The 22144-nt window shown below is 40.4% G+C and overlaps 1 pseudogene; it reads right to left on the bottom strand.

Annotated features, from left to right (window-relative positions):
- Window positions 1–15633: 15633 nt before the first annotated feature.
- On the bottom strand, window positions 15634–15770 carry LOC148367650 (U2 spliceosomal RNA; annotated as a pseudogene).
- Between the last annotated feature and the right edge of the window lie 6374 nt (window positions 15771–22144).

Raw genomic sequence — 22144 nt, 5'->3', positions numbered from 1 at the left:
CGGGCACAGGTTATATATACGCGATGTTAGCTTGAACCCGAATAAATGCTTACATTCTAATATGCATTCGATCGGATGACAAATCGAGAAAAAAAAAAAGAAAAAAAAATCCAATGAAATGTTTGAGCATTCGAGCTGCAGCACTGCACACCATGATGGACATTATGATGGAATAAAAGACATGGTGGCGCAATTACACACGATTCAAGAAGCACAGCGCGTGACAGGTAACCAGATGGCATCTGTAAAGATCTCCTTTGATCGAAGGGGGAGTTGAAATAGTCCTCATTGCGTCAATGTGTCTTCTACACACCTGATTTGCAAAAAACGGAGTGCCCGCAGAGAAGAAGCAATTTGTTGGTAATTGAGACATCCGGGCGTAGATTTGGTTTGTCCCCACCAATATAATGTCCATCCATCCATTATTTGCACCACGTATCCTCAATAGGGTCACGGGGGTGCTGGAGCCCATCCAAGCCGTCTGCGGGCAGTGGGCAGGAGACACTCTGAACTTGTTGCCAGCCAGACACAGGGGACACAGAGACAGAGAACCCACTCTCTCAGTCACACCTAGGGACAATTTGGACCAGCCAATCAACCTGTTATGCATGTTTTTGGAATGTGGGAGAAAACCGGAGTGCCCGGAGGAAACTGACGCAAGCACAGGGAGAACATGCAAACTCCGCACAGGAAGGCTGGTAGCTGGATTTGAACCCATGACCTCAGAACTGTGCCGCCAACGAGCTAACCACTCAGCTGCCATGCTGCCCCCAATATAGAATAGAATAGAATAGAATAGAATAGAATAGAATAGAATAGAATAGAATAGAATAAAATAGAATAGAATAGAATATACCTTTATGGTCATTGTTACAAAATGGGTTGAACATATTGTGACAACGAAATTGGACGTGGCATTCCAGGTTCACATTTTATAGTGAGGATAAAAGAAAACAAAGAAGATAAAGGAACAAAGAAGATGTTTGTATTGTCCTTGTTGCAGGCTTTGTTTTCCTCTGGAGAGGGGTGTATGAGGGGGTTGAGGGACAGACAGAGATGGCCGGATCCAACTAGGTGTTTGATGTTACTGTACACGCGGTCCAGTGTTTATTCCCCTGGTTGCTCAGTCCACGTATTGAATGAATTTGGGAAGTACAGTCCTTAAGCATGCCTGATTAAAGTCGCCGGCAATGATAAAAGCTCCGTCGGGGTGTGCAAACTGCTGTTTATTGATAGCAGCTGGAAGGAGATTTAGCGCTATGCTAACGTTAGCATCCGGTGTAATGCCAGGATCCGGTGGAACGTAAACAGCAATCACAATGACCTCAGTTAGCTCTCTCGGTAGATAGAAGGGTCTACACGATACCGCTAGAAACTCAATATCGAGTGAGCGGTGTGTAATGTAATGTGATCACTTAAAAAGGCACAGTGTGCCCACCTACAGTGGAACCTCGGTTTTCGAACGCCTCTCAGTTCGATCAAATCGGTGTCTGACCAAAAATTTTGAGAAATTCTTGCTTCGCTGTTCGGTCAAAAAAATCGGAGTTCGAACGCCGGTAATGCGTGAGTGCGTACGCTAGGGTGCGATGCTGAGCGCCGTACAGGTGTTTTAGCCCCTTATTATGCCTCCGAAGAAAGTCAGTTCAAGCAGCGGAGTTGCTACAGGTGAAAAAAGAAAAGTAGTGCGTGCAACTATTGCATTTAAGAAAGAAATAATAGCCAAATATGAGGGAGGTGTGCGAGCGCCTTTTGCTGACCACTACAAAGGTAAGAAATCCTATTCAAAAGATTACGATAAAGCGAACGTACGATTAGCCTGGGTTAGCTTTATGTTTACGTTAAACATTCAAGGTAAACATTCAGGGTGTTGGAACGGAGCCCAATTCGAATGAACCGCTCACCACTTGTTGTGGAGACCCGGGTGCTAAATGACTTGTAAACGACCTGATTTTTTTTATTTTTACACGTTCATGTTAGCGTAATCTTTCGTACGGAAGATTACGATAACGCGAACATACGATTAGCCTGTTTTAGCTTTATGTTTACGTTAAACATTCAAGGTAAACATTCAGGGTGTTGGAACGGATTAAAACGATTTACATTATTTTTAATGGGAAAAATGATTTCGGTGATCGAACAAATCGGTTTTCGAACAGGGTTCTGGAACGGATTATGGTCGAGAACCGAGGTTCCACTGTATATCGATCAGTGGTGGGCTGTCAGGGTCAGCAATGCCTTCTCTGCTGACCTGAAAAAGATGTGATAAAATTAAGTTGTAATGTAATAAAATATGTCAACTTTGCTGTCAGCTTCCTTTCATTGCTTCTTCCTGGTTGTGCTGCTTCCAGATGTGCGCTTTGGGGCATCTTACCAATTCTATTTCAGCCGTCAGTTGTTGCTCAGAAATCTGTGTGGAGGCCACCACAAAAAATTCCTGAAGGCCGTGAACTGTAACATCAGTGAAAAAGCTGTTGGTTTGGCCCGAATCCGAGTTGGTAGATATTGGCATTCTGGAACACGTGTGGAAACCTCAGCAATTCGTCAAACTATGACTGGCTAGGAGGCGGTAATCCACCTAAGAGATTGTGGTAGCAGTCATTAAACTTGAAGAGAACATGCTTTTATTGTATTGATTTCATAGCCTTTGGCAACGCACAATTGCAAAAAAAGGAGAAAAAAAATGGTTTGGTCGCACTTATCTTCAAGACAAACTTTTCGAGAAAAACTCGACATCATTGAGAAAGGTCGGCCCACATCGAAGCGAGCAAGCCTTTCGCAAGTGGGAAAAGGTTTTATCTGCCACTTTCAGCCTAGAAGTAAGATTTTAAACCCAATGTCATGTTTTTGAACTAGCTGAACCCCAAATGCATGCAGAGACGTGAGTCAAAAGCAGTTTTCTATCCATCTACCTTGGTCATATCCTTCAAGATGGGTGACCGACACCAAGACAAACACGTATACAAAAACAAGGAAAAAAAAAAAAAGGAAAAAGTAGTAAAAAACAAAAAAATTGACCATGGCCAACCCAAATGCCCAAACACCCAAACAAGTTAAGCACCTCGGCGCCCTAGTTGGTCATGTTTTCATCCCTCCAGATGAAACGGGACACAAGAAAGCGGCCGTGTCACTCGGGTCAGGGTGACACAACACTCTTCTGTTCAACAGAACGGCCCGACAGCTTTCAATGGTTTACCCCTGCCGCATCATACAAAATCCCATTATCCTTTTACAACACTTCTCCACTCATTCCTATCACCAAAAAGAGCTCTAGCTTCCACTATATTTAGACCTCTTTCCTGCAGTTCACTCATAACACCATCCATCCAAGTCAAAAGCAGTTTTACAGAGTTTATTTACAACTTGGGAGCTAGCAACGCCGGCAGGGGGGCGTTCACAAAACCACAGCAGGTAGCGGAAGCGGAGAACTGGCTGGCAGGAACCAGGAAACACATCTGGGGAGTTGAGGAGCAACATGTCAGTATTAACTCACTGTGAAGAAAAACTTGTGTTGAGCTGTGGTCCAAGGCAGAGCTCTAATGTGCCGTTAAGGACAGAATTCACCAGCGGAATGCTGCTGCGACAACAAACCAAACAAAGAGAGAGAAAGAGACAAGCACAGAACACAAACAAAAGAACATAATATAACACCCGAGCCCAAACGGAAATTTGGGTCCAGCCTGTAATTTCAATTATTCTGTACAGGTCAGGCCGGGCTTCTCTTTCGCTGACTTTTTTCGATTATTTATTTATTGTTCTTCATTGTCTCTGTTTATACAGTCTTGTTTAACTTAGATGTTGTTACAGATTTAGATTTTAGATTTCCCTGGGATCAAGAGGTCACACGTTCGGTTCCTGGCTCCTCCGTGTTATATGCCGAAGTGTCCTTGGGCAAGAAGCTGAATCCCTAATTCCCCCAATAAGCAGGTAGTTGCCTTGCCTTGACGCTGCTATCGCTGTGTGAGTGTGTCTGTTAGACAGATGTGACTACATTGTAAAGCGCTTTGGGAGGTCTTCAGTGACTTGAAAAGCGCAATATAAATGCAGACCATTTACCATTTCCAAAAGACAGGCTTTACGTGTCTTTCCCATGCCCCTCCTTTCTCACGTAGTCTGCATCGCCATAGCATTGGTTGCTGAGTGTTGGGCGGCGTCGGACCCAGAGAACTGGGCACGCGAGGTCGGCCCAAATCACCTCTCCTCCACTTGAGTCTTCAAAAATGGAATAGAAACCGGAAATAGCCGGTTCATTCGCGAACAACTCATCACTTTTTCCGACTGGAGCTGAAGGCCTAGGGGTGAAATGCACGGTCCGCCATTGATATTGTCATGGTTGCCATGACGCCCAATTGGTTCCTGCCGTGTTGCGCCAGGTTCGTCACGGTTGCCACGCCGCCCAATTGGCCCTCCCCATTGACACCAGGTGAAACGCGTTGACAGATTGCTGCCGGACTACTTAAACGCGGTCTTGCGAGTTGCCTGGTGTCAGAGCGTCTGCGAAACTACTGCTAGACTCGGTGTGATATGCCAAGTCCTGTGAATCTCCGTTTTTGCCTGTGTTTTGATCCTGTTTTATTTTTGGCCCGATCTGTTTGATTTTGACCACTCCTTAGTTCTGATTTCAATCTACTTCCGCGACCATCGATCCTCGGATCGAGTGTGCGCTCATTCTTCCTCTACCCAATAAACTGTGAGTAACGTTACGCGATTGGGTTCTCATTCTGTTTCCTGTCCTGGTTCGTGACAGATATTGACCAATCACTGTTTTGTGCCCACCAATGTTATGTGATCACTTAAAAATGTCCCCACCAATGCCAAGACCAAACCTCCCCCCTTGCATACAAGATATTGTCATGCACAATATGCATGGATGCCGTCTTTGCTTCTCACTGTGTGCCAAATACGTCATTTCACGTCTTTTCGCCACTTCCATGTGAATGTGACAAAGTTAAACTGACATAGAATTTCTCAACCGAAGAACAGCTCATAACATTCTACAAAAAGTAAAGGGGGAGAAGGGTGGGGGTATTGTTGTTGGCCGAGGCAGCTGAAAGCAACACAGTAAATCAGGCAATAACGACAGCAAACCACGTGGAAAATGGAGGCACACAGAGCAGCAAGGAATCCGACTCACTGCCCCCTCCTCTTCTCTCATTCAAAGTCGATGGTGAAGTAAATATCTTGAGGATAATTGAACTGATTGATGGTTGCAAGTTTCCACGTCTGGGATATGAAAAGCAGTGTCTCCCGGTCCTATTGGACCAAGATCCGAATTTGGGCATGTGCAGGACACGTCAGCGTGGATTAAGTCTTTGCACGTCAGCTTGTTGTGATTGAGTAATTCAGATATTATTATTGTATGTTCTGCAAGATAAGGCGCACCCCCAAAACCGTCTTTGGTCATATAATTTCCATACATAAGGCGTACCAGACTATAAGGCGCCACTGTACGAACGTCAACAAAACAGAGAGGCCAGTCAAACTTTATTAATCCCTTAATGTTGAGTAACAGACTGTTGAGTCGGGGGCTGCATACCCTAGTTGCGAGACCGGTTACAACTCAATATTGATCCATACATAAGGCGCACCGTATTTTAAGGCGCATGGTCAGCTTTTGAAAAACATTGAGGGCTTTTGCCCTCTCTTTTTTTTTTTTATCAGTCCCTTTAGGTGTCTTGCCTTTTTTTCTTTTTCTTTTTTGCCCATCTTTTTTTCTTTCAAGCTTTTTTCCTCTCTACTGTGTTTCTCTCTTTTTCCCTCTGTCTCTTTTTATTCATCCCTCTATCTTTTATATCTTTCTCTTTCTCTGATTGTCTTTCTCTCTCTCTCTCTCTCTTTGTCTCTCTTTCTCTTTTAACTTTTTTCACTCTTCTCACTCTTCTCACTCTTCTCACTCTTTTCACTCTTTTCACTCTTTTCACTCTTTTCACTCTTTTCACTCTTTTCACTCTTTTCACTCTTTTCACTCTTTTCACTCTTTTCACTCTCTCTCTCTCTCTTTCTCTCTCTTCTACTCCCTCTTTCTACATCTCTGTGTATTTCTCACTCTTCTTTTGTATATTTCTTTCTATTGTTTGCTCTCTCTCTCTCTCTCTCTCTCTCTCTCTTTCTCTCTCTCTCTCTGTTTACCTCTCACTCCCTCCATTCACCTCTCTATCTTTCTTTCTCTTGTTATTTATTTCTCTTTCTTTCTTTCTTTCTTTCTTTCTTTCTTTCTTTCTTTCTTTCTTTCTTTCTTTCTTTCTTTCTTTCTTCCTCTTTCTTTCATTCTTTTTAAAGTACTGCTCTAGATGATATAAGCCAAATAGGCCAACTTTAAGACTACATTTCTCAAGTTCCCCTGCACGTGAAATATTTTGCAACAAATCTTCATAAATATGGGGAAGGGACATTACACGTTCTGTGCCTAATAAAAAAATAAATCAATTTAAGGAAAATGTCATCGCAGGAGAAAAATATTGTTAAGGGATAGGGACGGGGGAGGGGGGTCATTAAGGGCCTTACGGGAGCCAAAATCGGACTATAGAATTTTTGTTTGCCAACACGACGTGCACTTCGATCCTATTACGGAGGCCCTCTCTTGAGAAGATACATTTCCTGGTCATAGCATCACTATTGATCTGCACCTCGCTGCGCGTACCAACACACAAATTCTATTCAGTACACAGCCAATACACACCGACCGTCGACTATATGCTTCTAAATCTAATCACAAACGAACCTTAATTAGACAAGCAATTGCCGCGGTAATTAACAGCCTCCTTTTTACGCCGCACTTTGATACGGTGCACACAGGCAGGCAGGATCAGCGGATAAAGTCTTTATTATGATTGCCTGAAACCCATCTGGTAATAGTCTTTGCCCGGGACCTCCTCCCCCCTAATCAAGGTTTTAATTAAAGACGGTTGAGGTCCACGAAGCAACATGAAGGCCAGTAATTAAGACTAACATTGGAGCCAACAGATGCACAGCTTCTCCACTGCTTGTGGTGATGCACAACAGAAAACTGAGGATGATGTGATTGGTTTATTATATTGATATATACAAAAGACAAATACATCATTAGGAGATACAGTGGCCACTGTACACTGTTGAACATAGAATTGTCTTTGTTTTCATTGACAACAACGTAGTGAACATTGTTTACAACAAGATTAGACATGGCACTCGAGGATAAACGCGTACAAAGACCTAAAAGAAAAAAATAAGATAGAAATTATGTCAGGGTAAACAAAAATGTTATTGTGCAGAAGTCTGGGGCAATAATAACAAAAGTTCACTCCAGCCCCTTTTTATCCTTATAAAACGTGCAATAAGAACCATACACAGGGTATGATATCGGGATCATACTAATAATTTATTCATACAGTCCAAATTACTAAAATTGGATGATTTAATATTTTTTTTCACTTCACAACTGTTATTTAAGTTCAACAAAAACATGGTGCCAGAAAACATCCAAAAATTATTCATTCGGAAAGAGGGAAATTATAACTTGAGGGGCTGTAGTAAATTCAAAATCCAAAAGGTGAGAACAACCAGGAAAAGTATGTGTGTGTCTGTGTGTGGAGTCAAAATTTGGAATAATTTACAAAATGAGATCAAACAATGTCCAACTATTCATGTGTTCAAATTTAAATACATAGAAAACATTACTGGTGAAATACAGGAATGAAGAAAATGGGATATGAGCGAGATTGGAAATACTGCGTTTAAAACTATGGTTAACGTGTTGTTATTGTTGCTATTATTATATCATAACTGTTATTATAAATATTATGTTTTTTTATTGTTGTTATTATCATTGGTGCCACAGTGATATTTGGTAACTAGTGGCATTATGACGTTGAGGGATGGGTATTACGAAGATTAGTGTATGAAATATGTGATTATTGTAATTATTATAATTATTGATATCTGACCTGGGCAGCACGGCGGCACAGTGGTTGGCGCTTGTGCGGCACAGTTCATGTCATGGGAACCTGTCGTGGGTTCAAATCCAGCTCCAGACTTCCTGTGCGGAGTTTGTATGTTCTCCCCGTGCTTGCGTGGGTTTCCTCTGGGCACTCCGGTTTCCTCCCACGTTCCAAAAAACATGCATTTCAGGTGAATTGGCCGGTCCAAATTGTCCCTAGGTGTGAATGAGCGAATGAGTTGTCTGTCCCTGTGTGCCCTGCGATTGGCTGGCAACCAGTTCAGGGTGTCCCCTGCCCACTGCCCGGAGATGGCTGGGATGGGCTCCAGCCCCCCCGCGACCCTAATGAGGATAAGCGGTACGGCTAATGAGATGAGATGAGATATCTGACCTATGTAATAAGTATATCCATGAGATTTTGTTATATTAGACACAAGAGGAGAAAAGGATTTGTAAAATGTATTTAATAGGGAAGATAAAGGGGTAGGGAAAATAAGCATCTGCTTTTGACTACCCATTTTCAAACATGTTATGTGACATTATTTTGTTGTTCACGCATTGTTTTTGTCCTGTTATTATTTTAATGTTCGAAATAAAGTTTTCATTCATTCATTCATTCAAAATGCAGTTTTAGAAGGTCAGCTTATATGCAATGTAGTCGTATATAAGGGAAAATATGGTGCAGTTATCCTTTGGTTATCGCAGTTAACGGGGACCTGAACAAGTGAAAATCTGCAAAATTAAAAGCGCCCAAGGGTCAAACTAACCTCGAGATGACGGCCTCGCCAACTGAGAGAATATGACTGTAACAAAATAACAAAAATGGATCTACAAATAAAAAACAGAGCACAGAATTGCAGTGGAATAAATGGTGCTTATTGTACAAAAGTACCAGATGAAAGGGCTTCTCCATTCAGTGCAAGAAAGCGATTTAGAGAGTGGCACGCCAGCATCGGGTAACCTCGGTTTGAGCCAGGTCTCCGCAATGATTAAAATACAACCGCCCCAAATGTAGCAATTTCCCACTTTCCAGGTCCTATGTTACGTCAAAAGCCCTCCCGAACCTGCCCCCGTGATAGCATTTGCTTTCCGCTCAGAATTCAATGCACGATTACATTGATATCAATGACAATAAAGACAAGTCAATTCGAAAACCGCAAAGGAGGTAACCAGTGATAACTGAAGCGCGAAATGGCGAGGGGTCTCTGTATATCTCAGACTTTTTCTTATCTTTATAGCACTTTAGTTTTGATCACTAAAACATGAAAAATAATTATTGTCTCATGTCATTACCTTTGTTGATAGTTAAAGGTTTTCCCAAATTCTAAACCATGCGAAATGTATAGTACATTATTTTTGCGCTAAATCTATACATTTCTTTGGTGAATTCCAATTATTTTCCAAGCTAATGAATATTTGGGAAAGACGGTCTCGTTGTTGATTTTCCACCAGCAAGCATGCAAGCCAGTCACCAAATTTGTATACCTGTAAATTTGTTGAAGAGGTTACGATTGTTTAAAGCGAAGTTTTGGTTGTTTTTGTGGAGAAAGCCAAGGCCTTGTGTCGCAGGTGTACGCAATAATGATACAACACATGGAGTGTTGGAGTCTGACACACCTCTTACGACCAAAGGGCCCCAACCGGGATTTGAACTGAGCACAGGCGTGTCCAATCACTACACACCTGCACTCAATTATTTTGCACCCTTTCAAAAGGACATTTTGATCTGCACATTTTTGTTGGGTAATTCTGTCAATGCCCTGCGACTGGCTGGCAACCAGTTCAGGGTGTACCCCTGCCCACTGCCCGAAGATGGCTGGGATGGGCTCGGGCACCCCCGCGACCCTACTGAGGATAAGTGGTACAGATAATGGATGGATGGATAATTCTGTCAAGTTTTATGGGTGGTGGACCCATGTGGGGGAGGTAGGAACTGCAGGAAGAGGTGCTCAAAACAAAGATTGTATTTAATAATAAAACCAGGGTCAAAGTAACAAGAAGCTGGCACAAAGCAAATAACAAATTGTCCAAACAAGAAACCAGAAATAAAAAACAAACCTGACAAAGTCCAGTTTAGAAACACCAAAAATAAAAATGAAAAATGCAGGAAACTGTAAGACCAGAAACAAACAGACTAACCTCACATGTCAGTGAAAATGAAAATGACATGAAAACCAGGATTACAATGGCAGTCAAATAGAAAAATGACAAAGCCGGCACTAACTCCAGGCTGGCCGGCCAGAAAACACACTCTGTGCAGCGATCGAGCGCCAACCAGAAGCAATCAAAACAGGAACCACCTCGGCAGCCCGGACGCTAACGGGAATTTATACCAACTACGACACACACGGAGAAAAACAAAAATGAAAAGCCACACCCACCTCCCTGAAAGGAGGAGAAGGCAAACAATGAAGGCACACTGTAATGGTGGCAGGTTAACTTACCCCATGCAGTTTTGTTGGTCGGAGTTTTGCAACTCCGACAAAAAAGTCACAAGGCCCCCCAGTGACAGGGCAAGTAAAGATCCAATTTCTCCAAGCAGAAATGAGCGCTATCCAATCGCCGTTTACTATGGAACTGCCTTCCTTCCTTCCTTCAATAACGTCACAGCTGTAGAATAGCAACTTTGGGACCAAATTTCATGGAATATTTTGCAACATATTTGCATAACTGTGGGAAGGAACACCACACTAATGGAAAACATTGTGTTTGGGAATACCTTTAAAACTTGTGTTCTGTTTTGATTTACTGTGACTATTGCACCAATACTACCTCTTACTCATTACATTTCCTTGTTTTGGTTTCATTCTTGGAGTTCTGGATCGTCAATCTGTCATCCATTCCCTCTTGAATACACGTCCACAAATTCCAGACATTGATGATGTCTCTCTTTATTGTGTCCGAGGGGAGACGTATGCAGTGTGGATGTTTGTTTTCATATTTGTTCGACGTGTATTGATTTTGGGACAGCTGTTGAGGGGGGTTGTCGCATGAATGGGTCCCGGTCACCCCGCATTAGTGTAATTCCTGCGCACTGGTCCGACATGAGGCCCCCATAAGGACGTTGTCGGACTGTCGTGGGAGAAAAGCGCCATGTAGCATTAGCTAACGCTAATGTGTAAGTCAGAGGTGAGGAGTAACGAGTTATATGTACTCTGTTACATTTACTTGAGTCTGTTTTGTACTTTACTGAAGAATTAGGCTACATTGAGCCCGTTATTTGAGTAGGCATCTGTCTGTCTACACTAAAGCGCATTTATTTTGTCAGAGACCTGTTTTTTTATATAGATTTGACCAGTGACCCCCCAAAAAAACACCAGGTAGCACTTGTAAGCATATTACGAGCATTTCTTTTTTTTTACTGTACTGCATTTCCGTCGTGTAGTGGTTAGCACATTCGCCTGATATGTGAAAGGTCCCTAATTCGAGGCCAGGTGGAAACACATATTGGCCTGGAGAGGGATGGGTGCCACCAGGCTTTACTTGCCCAAGACATACCGGAGGAAAATAAATGGTGCTCCTACGACCCTAGTAGTTAAGGGATCCAACCAACCAACCAACTGTATGTGCAGTGTACATAGCTGTAGCCTCACGTACACACACACACACAAATTGGGTTTACCCATACAAGTAGAATGAGTACACGGACTTTTAATGGAATGTTAATTGGATTGGATTTGATGATTCGTTATCTGATTGAATGGTTGTTTAAAAAATATTTAATAAGACGTTGCTACAGTTACTCAGTACTTGAGTAGTTTTTTCACTGAATACTTTTTTACCTTTACTCAAGTAATTATTTAGATACTAGCTACTTTTGACTTTTACTTGAGTCATATTATTCTGAAGTAACAGTACTTTTTGCTTGGGTAAAATGTTTGGCTACTCTACCCACCTGTGTGTGTAGCTATAGCATCAAATGCAACGAAATGATACAGTGTAACGCTAGTATAACATTTTCAAAGACTTTCTTCAGATGGTTGAGCAGATGGGGGGGTGTTTAAGCCAGAAACCCCCGCAAAGTTCTCTTCCTGCTCAGCCACCAAGGAGGATGCACTTTGGTTTTTTTCACCACAGCACAAAAATATCCAACAAACATATTCACGATCTGTCACAGGCAACAGTAATAAGACCACTCGAGGTGGGCGGATTGATCCAAATATCGGTATCTATACTAAGCAAGTACTTGGATCAGATTGATACTATTGTCCTGGGGTTTATACTTCTCCCCTCCACCTCTTTCCCTCAAAGTGCAGCGTCTCTATGTAGACAGCTGCTTCCTTCCCTCTCTCACCCAGCACCCTCAGCCACTCTTTAAGTTTAAGCCCGTTTGTGTGATTGACACTCACACTTTGAGCACTTCTCCCTACCTGGCCTACTGCTGCACCCTGCCGCCCAGGCATAAAAGAGGGACAAATCTACAAAATGCTAAGTATGACAGAGGCAGCAGGAAGAGCAGTGCGGTGTAAACTTTTTTTTATTTTCAACAGAAAAGGACAATGCCATGTGTCATTTGTGTGGTCATTTTACACAAACACATGAAAAATGTTCACCCTACATGGAGCAACCAGCTGCAACCAAAAATGTGACTGTTAAGTCAAGTCAAGTCATGTTTATTTGTATAGCCCTTAATCACAAAGTGTCTCAGATGGCTGCACAGACCACAGATTATTGCAAACCGCAAACTATTATTACACCATCCCCTGATGTAAAACCTACACGAGGGCAAGGAAAAACTCAAAAACCTCAACATGAGGAAAATGAAGAAACCTTGAGAAGGGACCGCAGATGTGGTAATCCCCCTTTCAGGATGACCAGGCTGCAATGGATGTTGCAATAGTAAATAATACAGTGACATTGTCAACATAAAATTTAATCTATTCATATGCTATAGAACAGAAGTGTGTTTTAAGCCTAGATTTAAACAGTTCCACTGAGGTTGCAGATCGAGTCTCATGGGGAAGAACATTCCACAGCACCGGGGCCCGAATGGAGAACGCTCTCGAACCTGTGGATCTCTTCTTGGCTCTTGGGATCATTAGTAGACCAGCATTTTCAGAGCAAAGGCTCCCGACCGGAACATATGGGGAAATTAAATCTGAAAGATATGAGGGAGCAAGCTCTTGAACAAAAACATTATTTTTTCAGTAGTATTTTATTTTGTATACTGTTAAAGGTTTTTAGATTGTATTGTTTAAACAATTGCACTCTTGGGGTATTGTGCAGTGGAAGGTATTGTTGACATGTTGACATTGTTATATTTGTATTTTCATTTTATTGCTTCTTTTTTATTTGACTCTATTGGTTTTTGTTCCGAAGCAGTTGTTGTAGAAATATTTCTATTTATTTTTTTCACAGTGTCAAAGTTTGAAGTGTAGTGATTTAATGAAAAATGAAAACTTGTTCAAGATCATGACAATTCCAAGCAAAAAGTGTCGGTGTTAGATCGGTATTAATCTATACCACCACGAATTTACTTGGATCGGATCGATACTAAAATTCACAGTATCGCCCACCCCTACCAAACGGATATTGAATGATGTAATGCTGAAAATGAATACTCACTAGTTCAATTTACAGTCGATGATTACATAGATTAAGTGCTGAGCAAGTGTCTCTCTTTGAAATTAGTATCAGCTTCATCCAAAGTGATGCATTTCTTGGTTGACAGGTTTCTTGAATGAACCAAACAGTCAAGGTAATGAATTAAGATCATCATTTGGAAGCAAGAGTTTATTTAATTAGCACATTGTTAATGCAGAAAATTGAATGAACATATAGTTCTACACACATCATCGCCGACATCAGTGAAGGGAGTGAGAGAAAGAAGCAATTGACGAATACAAACGGAATCTGAAAGGGTTGGCAACTATGGAGCTTTTCTGTCCCCTAGCGGCCATCTTAAGATCTACTATTAAACATGAAACTTGTTTTCAGTTATATTCGGACGCAGGATGTATTATAAAAATTAAGAAACGCAAATAGTTAAATAGATAACTTAACGAACAATAAGGATTTGTATTGTGAGAATACAATTCTGAAAAAGAATGTTACTTTATGTGTTCACAACAAAAATACTACAACAGAAATATTACACAAATACTACAAGTTACTACAACGTCAAATCTTGCTTATACGTGAAATTAGCGGTGCATGCTTCACAAATTTACGTCAAACATGTGTTGTTTTTTAATAAAAATCGTAAATTGATGTGAGGTGTGGTGTCCCTAGGGTGAAATGGATTATGTTTTGTGTTTTTAGAGTGTGTATTGAATTTTTGATCAGGCAATTAGAGGCATCATTGTGAGTATTTTCATCTAAATTACGGCAGCAAACTAGGGTTCACGGGCCACATGGGGCCTAAATCTGACTCCACAGATAAAATCTGACCTTCCTTCGCATGTGCCTCCAACGGAACGTGTGTCGCGATCATATTCTGTAGAATGTGTTTATTCAGGACTATTGATTAGTGTGATTAGAACAAAAAGAGTGATCATATTTTATATAATTCAAGTCAAGTCATATTTATTTATATAGCCCTTAATCACAAAAGGACTGCACAGGTTACAATTACACCATCCCCTCACCTTAAACCACCATGCGGGCAAGGAAAACTCAATAACCTCAGAATGAGGAAAATAAGAAACCTTGAGAAGGGGCCTCAGAAGTACTAATCCCCCTTCCAGGATGACCAGGGTGCAATAGATTTAGTATTGGGTAAAACAAAATGTCATACAAGTATAATGAGTGTATTAAGACATATGCAAACCTCACCGACACCAGAGGAGACCCAACGTAGCCCAAACGCTATAATATCCACAATCTCGACTAGTTGTACACAAGTAGGCTTTATTCAGTGTACTATAGTAGCCTTTTAGTATCGTATGTCACCACTATGATTTTGAAGCCTTTTAGACTTTTCTCTGAGAAGTTATTGGGGGAGTGAGATTTTGGCATATGTCTCCTTCACAATGGTCCTCTGGTTATAACGACCAGTGTGCAACCTCATTCAATAAACATGGATTACCGTATTTTCCGCACTATAGGGCGCACCGGGTTATAGGGCGCATCCCCCAAAAAATAGTTTTTGGTCCTATACCTGTATCTTCCATAGATAAGGCGCACCGGATTATAAGGCGCTACAATGGGAACGTCTACAAAACAGTAAGATGATTCAGTCAAGCTGATTACCCCCTTAACATTCCCAAAGCTTGCAAAGAAGCAAATACGTGTCGTAGACACGTGCGGATGCGGTGTCCGTACGATGTCACTTAAATGCGTCATTTCAAATATCATTCGGAAGGTTAAAGTCTTGGAATTCAAGAAATGGCAACCATTCCTTAGTTTCTATTTTCTTTTTCGCTCGCAACTTTACTGTGCATATGACAATAAACACTTGGAATTGAGTTTAATTCACTCAACTCATCACAGCAACATCAAAATCGTTCTAAAACAAGATACCGGGATAATATAAAGCCGCATAACTCACCTAAGTTCTCACGTTCAATAATGATACGCAATCATGGTTTTCTTACAACCGTGAGTGTAGTAAACCCAGGAGGGGGGGATTTTTAAGGGTTATTGTTCTATCTTCTTTATTCATTATCCATTATCTGTTGTTGGTCAGTTCATAATACGCTACAAAGCCTAGGAGCCGGGACACTTACTCTCAGCCAAAAGGCCAAGCTAAGGTCCTAGCCCTAAAGCCTTGCTGCGATCATTGCAAATGCACCGTTCCCGGAGGTACTGCAATACCGGGCCGATGCGTGGAGTGGACAGAGCAAGCTTATTCCATCTCCGGATTGCAAAAATCTTAGCAGTGCTAACCTGATGAAAACAAACAGTGTGATCATGGTATCTCCCCTGCCAGGTAAGTATAGTAAAATATCTACAGATACAGACTAATGAAACATGTTTCTTTATGGTGTTGTTTAGCAAGCTTGCTATTCAGTCATCTTTTTCGGCCAATTGCAGGGTTTGTTTTGGCCCTCTAGCCTATCCGAGGCTCTGAATAACTTCAGCCAATAGCGATCAATTTAACGGATGATTGACACATCTTTTTCGGCCAATTGCAGGGTTTGTTTTGGCCCTCTAGCCAATCCGAGGCTCCGAATAGCTTTAGCCAATAGCGATCGATTCAAATGATGATTGACACATTGGTTAGCCAATGAAACGCCGGTATATAAATACCAGCATACACCGCGGACTACTCCACGTTCGGGGGAAAATCTAGTCGGCGGCTGTTGCATAAGTTGCGAGACCTTGCGAATTTTGATATTGAGCCATATATAAGGCGCACTGTATTATAAGGCGCATGGTCAGCTTTTGAAAAAAATTAAGACTTTTAGGTGCGCCTTGAAGTGCGGAAAATACGGTACATTAAGAATACTATAGTACACCAAACAATGCCTACATGTGTACAACTTGTGGTGATCGTGAATATTACAACGTTTAGCTATTTTGTGTTGCCTATCGTTTTGTTGAGGTTTGCATAACTCTTAATAAAGTCATTATATAGACTATGATCGCTTTTTTGGTTTGTAATCCCTAACAAAAACATTTCACGGACTACGATCCTTGACTAACGTTCTCTCTGATGCGCAGTGCATTCACACTAAGGGATTCCGATTTTGTAGGAGAGTCCTATTTAGGCACAACACCGGCAGGCCAAGCCCAATCCAAAACAACCCCCACCCCAAAGGGGTCTAAATAACATGACAATAGTTATGAATCGTGCTACTAAATTAGTGCCATCATTGTCCTTTTAGTGTCTAAAACAAAAATATTACAAAAGAAATATTATAAAAAATACTACAAATTACTACAACACTATATATCAAGTTTAGTGTTAAAACACAGGGACCTCATATTTTTCTATTTCATTCTGAAAATAAAAAATAATAATATAGAAATACTACAAAGTAGTACAATAATACAAGAATACTACTTCTGAAACATTACCCTAGAAAAAAAATATACAACTACAGTAGTAACACAAAAATACTAAAAAAATATGACTAAAATACTACTAGGGAAATACTTTAAAAATACTTGTACAGAACTAATACTAAAATTGTGATCACAATAGAGCCATTTTGATTAAACTATTCTTTTTAAACAATGAATATATATTATTTTATACATAAAAAAATGTAACATGTAGATTTCTGCATGTATATTTTTTCATGAATGAAACATTGGATCTGTCTCCAGGATCAGGCCCTAGGCCAAATTTTTTAACCCAATGTGGCCCCTGACTCCAAATAGTTAACATGATTAGATTGACTCACATTTTCTGTACTTCAGGTGAATTCTGAACATGTTGACATAGACTGCTATTTTTTCGTCCATTTTATAAAATAACAAATTCATTTTAGAGATGTCTTTTATCACTTCAAAATGACTACTACAAGGTGAATGTCTGCGTATTATACACAAGTTTTACATTTTTATTCTATTTGAACTGATTCAGAGGTTGACTCAAATTCCCTAAATATTGTTTTTTTTTTCTTGTATTACTTGTCTGTGTCTGCTTAATGATAAGATGAGGCTGACTAACTTTGTGCCTTTCAGGGGCCACTGTCCTTTAAACGGTTCTGCTCGTAGTTCCGTTGCCACATGAGGGGAACCCGGCCATTAGCTGTAATGTTTAAAGAATGAGTCTTAATTTTCCATTTGGTTGCATAGAAAGAAATGTCACACGGGCTGCAGTGAAATTATTGTTTTAATTATTACGGGCGCAAAGTAGCGGGTGATGAATATGCTACGATTCTGGCCTCGCCTCAACTCTGAGGAATTATAATGGGAGGAAATCGTCAATGAGAGATTAATTCAATTTATTTATTTTAAAGGGTCAGTGTGTAGTATTTCCCCACTAGTTGTCGCTGTATAGTGTAGTGTAACCAAAGACGAGTGTTACGAAGCACAAGTAAGATTACAAACAACAGAGACCCTAATTGACCAAACGGAAACATTTTCCTTTTTACCCACAAAAAAAAGAAAGAAAAGAAAGAAAAGAAAGAAAAGAAAGAAAAGAAAGAAAAGAAAGAAAAGAAAGAAAAGAAAGAAAAGAAAGAAAAGAAAGAAAAGAAAGAAAAGAAAGAAAAGAAAGAAAAGAAAGAAAAGAAAGAAAAGAAAGAAAAGAAAGAAAAGAAAGAAAGAGAAAGAAAAGAAGTAAGAGGAATAAGGGAAAAACAAAAAAGATAGGAAAAAAGAAAGAAAAGAGAAAGAAAGATACAGTGCCTGTTATTTGAGGAAAATCTTTCAAATCAATTTAAATGTTCAGTCGTTACGCTTTGTCGAGACTTTTTTTTACAGTTTTTTTAGTGTTGTGCTAGATCATTAAAATGTGTCACTGAATATTTGCCACTATTGAATGAGTTTTCACATTATTTATTTAGTTGTTATAACTGCGCGTCATGATTATCCACAGCACTGTATGAAGCATTTACTGCTTGTGTTCACTTAAAGCTTCAATGTATCGTTCATTCTGTACTCTACCAACGTTTCTAATAAGTGTTCTGATTGCTTTGATTATTCTTATCATATAACCTTTCAAATCTAGTTTGGCCAAGTCTTAACAAAAGGTCTCCTGTGAAGATGCAAGTGCCTTACTTTGACGGGTTGAGTTTTCATTTTTGTCAATCCACGGCCCTTTCCTACAAGACGGTGGCGAGCCATTTTTCAATGCTTTTTTGAGGGATGACTTTATCCTAATCACCGGCCCAGGATATACTCTGTTTAGTTTTTATTTTGTAACTTTGTAACAAAAGTCTTCAACTTAACTGCTGTCTCAAATCCTCAGTCCGAGTCTCGGAAGTTGAACACGCTGAAAGACACGGATTGTCTACATCAACAGTTGCTTGTATTTTTTTAGCGGTGCTAAATTATAGACACTGTCCCTTCAAAACAGCGTTCAAGTGTCGTGCACATCACCCTTTTGCCATGTTTTCGTATTGTAATGTCGCCCTCTCCCACCTCTTTGCCTGGCATTTACTTGTCAATTCCTGCCATTAAGTGCAGTGTTTTTAGCTACACCTAGTCTAGCGACACACAGAGACAATTTAACAGGCAATTTAACTGACCGTGTGTTAGTGAAGCTTTCTGAATCCCGCTCTCTGCCAGCGTGCCACGGCGTGATGGATGTAGGCAGTCTGGGGCAGATATGCAAAAACACACAGAAGACACACTTTGCGACGCTATTGAGCGCACGCCGTCCCGCCATATTTCCCCAACACAAACGCATATGGGCCCGTCGACAGCCAAACCCCTTTTCCATTAAGTCGACATCTTGCACTGGCGGTTGGAACAGAGTGGGCCAGAGTCAGGCCGTCCAAATCCGTCAGTAAGCGGAGGCAGAGGCGTTTGTCATCCTCCTCTCTGGGCACCATCCTCCTGGAAGAGGGAAGGGGCGACAGAGGGTGGTGCAGCCATGTAGCATCTGGCCCTGCTAGCTCCAGCTGCAGAGGGAGACAGGGGTGGAGAAGGGGACGGGAGTTGTGAGGAAACCCGAGGGAGAAACTCGCCCAGAAGCCAAAAACGCCTTCCGCAGGGTGGAAGGCGGTCGGTGAAATCGTGTCACACGGAACCATTTAACGCTGACGTTTAACAATTTTGAAGCGTATGATCCAAGCAACCAAGGCTCAACATTGCCACCAATTTACGTTCATATGTGACCAGATCTTTAATGTACAAACCTGAAAGAAATAGGGGTGAGCGATACTAGGAATTTTAGGATGGATCCAATCCAAGTAAATATTGATACCAATCCGATACCTGCAGTGTACTTTTTGCTTGCAAAGTTTATGATCAATGAATAATTCAACCCTTCCCCTTGATTCGGTGTATATTTACGATAAATACACCATAAATATTTAAGGCACTAAAAATGTTTCATTTTTTATTGCATAAAGGTCAGGTGCGTGGTTTTACACGTCATTAAAATGTTTAAAATTGAATATTCTCTCTATTAAGTATGCGTTAACAATCCCCAGCTGAGTTCAAATGGCCTTTTTTTTTAACCGCGTATATATATATATATATATATATATATATATATATATATATATATATATATATATATATATATATATATATATATATATATATATATATATATATATATATATATATATATATATATCATCTCATCTCATTAACTGCACCGCTTATCCTCAGTAGGGGGTCGCGGGGGTGCTGGAGCCCATCCCAGCCATCATCAGGCAGTGGGCAGGGGACACCCTGAACTGGTTGCCAGCCAATCGCAGGGCTATATATACAGTATATATGAGAAAAACTAAGTTGAGTGGACTGCTGTGTTGGAGCAGAAGAGTGATCCGTATATTACAGGTCATGATGATGAAACTCAAAAGGCCCAGGGTCAGAATTTAGCATCAAAACATAACTGATGAAAAGCCAACAGCGGACATTTAGCACCAGACTCTGAGCCCAAGAGGGCATCATCAGATTTGAGAATGATTCACAGCCCAGGGTACAGCATTTAGTATTAGCACTTGATGTCCAAAGGACGTCCCAGGGCAAGTTGTCAGGAGACGTCGATCCATTGATTGAAACAAGAGATATGATCGGATGTTTTGCGTAGAGTAGTTTGCAGAAGGGCATAATACACGTTGTAACAGTGAAGTGTGACCTTTATAGAGGGAAGATCTCGGGGGCTGAGGAGCCCCTTGCTCACTCATTTGTCCTCTGGGATTAATTAACCTCATTCTCCCAACTGGCCTGTGGGATTTGCATATCAGATTGGATGAAGTCCTTTAGGGAAACGTCATGCTCGCCCACTCTAGTCGCGATCAGGTGTGAGCTTTTAAACACACATTCGTTTTTACATTTGGCAGCTTGCTGACCACTAGGGGGGGAGATACTGGGATTACTGGTATCGATCGAATCCAAATGAATACCAGGACAGTATCAGGGATACCGATCCGATACAAAACATTATGCCCGGATACATCATGTTCATTAAATAACTAAAAAAAAACCTTGAATGAGTTTATAATTGCGATCAAAGTAACACAGAGACTTTAGGCACCAAAAATATTGTTTTTGTTATGATATAACTACGATGAAAATTTTGAAATATATACAATTTAAAAAATATACAAATATTTCTATTAGAACTGTTTCAGAACAAAGGTCAAGTGAGTCAAACCAAAGCAACAATGTAACAAAAATACAAATTTTACAATGTCAACATGACAACTCTATTGCAGAATATTTTGAAAATAAAATCAGAGTGCTAATAGTGTAAAGAAAACTATTTAAAAAAAAATTAACAGTATCAAATATTTGTGCAACTGTTTCAGAACAAAAGTCAAGAGAGTCCAACCAAAAAAAGACAGTGAAGTAATAAAAATACAAACACGGTATAAAAGGTCAAGAAGACAATTAAACCTGTATTTTTGTTCTGTGAAATGTTCTTTTTTTTTGAAAAAATCTAGTTTTGATCTCAAGCGCATTATTGTTTGATGCACGTAATATATGAAAAAATAATCTTTCACACGGGTGTATTTTTAAAGTTGCATCTTATTATCAGGTGAACCTCATACTCCAGGAAAACAAAGTACTGTAGCCTTTTTTTCCTCAATATTGTGAAATAAAATCTGTAGTGCAAATGAAGTTTAACCACAATTGGATCAGCTTATAATGTACCGGGGGTTTGACTTACAGTGAATAACCTTACAATGAAACAAACATAATAACAACATAGTAATAACATTATAAGTTGTTATTTAAGAAATGCATACAAACCTTGCGTGCCCTTTGCGCTAATTGGTAGCAAAAAGTAGTTCTCAGCTTGAAAAAGAGACCCCTGCTGCATTGTGTAGTCCGACTGAAAAGCAGTGTAATAAGTTTAGAGTTTAGCAGACACATAAAATAAGAGGAAAATACCTAAATGGATTTCGAACTTGCCAGGGGAACAGGAGATGACCTAAACCTCAGATGAAAAATTCACACATGTTCTAAAAACCCTACCCTTTTATTAAATCCCCTGGGTCAGTGTTTTCTCAACCACACTAGTGTGATGCTAAACATTGTCTAGTGTGCGGCAAGAAATTGAACATTTTACCTTGCAAAAAAAAAAAAAAGAAAGTCATTGTATAGTTTCTCTAATTTTCTTCCAGTCATCAGCCGAGTAACTGCAACATTCATCCATATCAGTAGGTGGCAGCAGATTGTTAATTTTGCATAATTTTATATACTAATTATATGCTC

Source organism: Urocampus carinirostris, chromosome 4, assembly GCF_059441175.1.
Source record: "Urocampus carinirostris isolate Australia breed hairy pipefish chromosome 4, RoL_Ucar_1.0, whole genome shotgun sequence".
Lineage (NCBI taxonomy): Eukaryota > Metazoa > Chordata > Actinopteri > Syngnathiformes > Syngnathidae > Urocampus > Urocampus carinirostris.
Note: the sequence above shows the minus strand (reverse complement) of the source record. Positions and strands in the feature narration are given on the sequence as shown.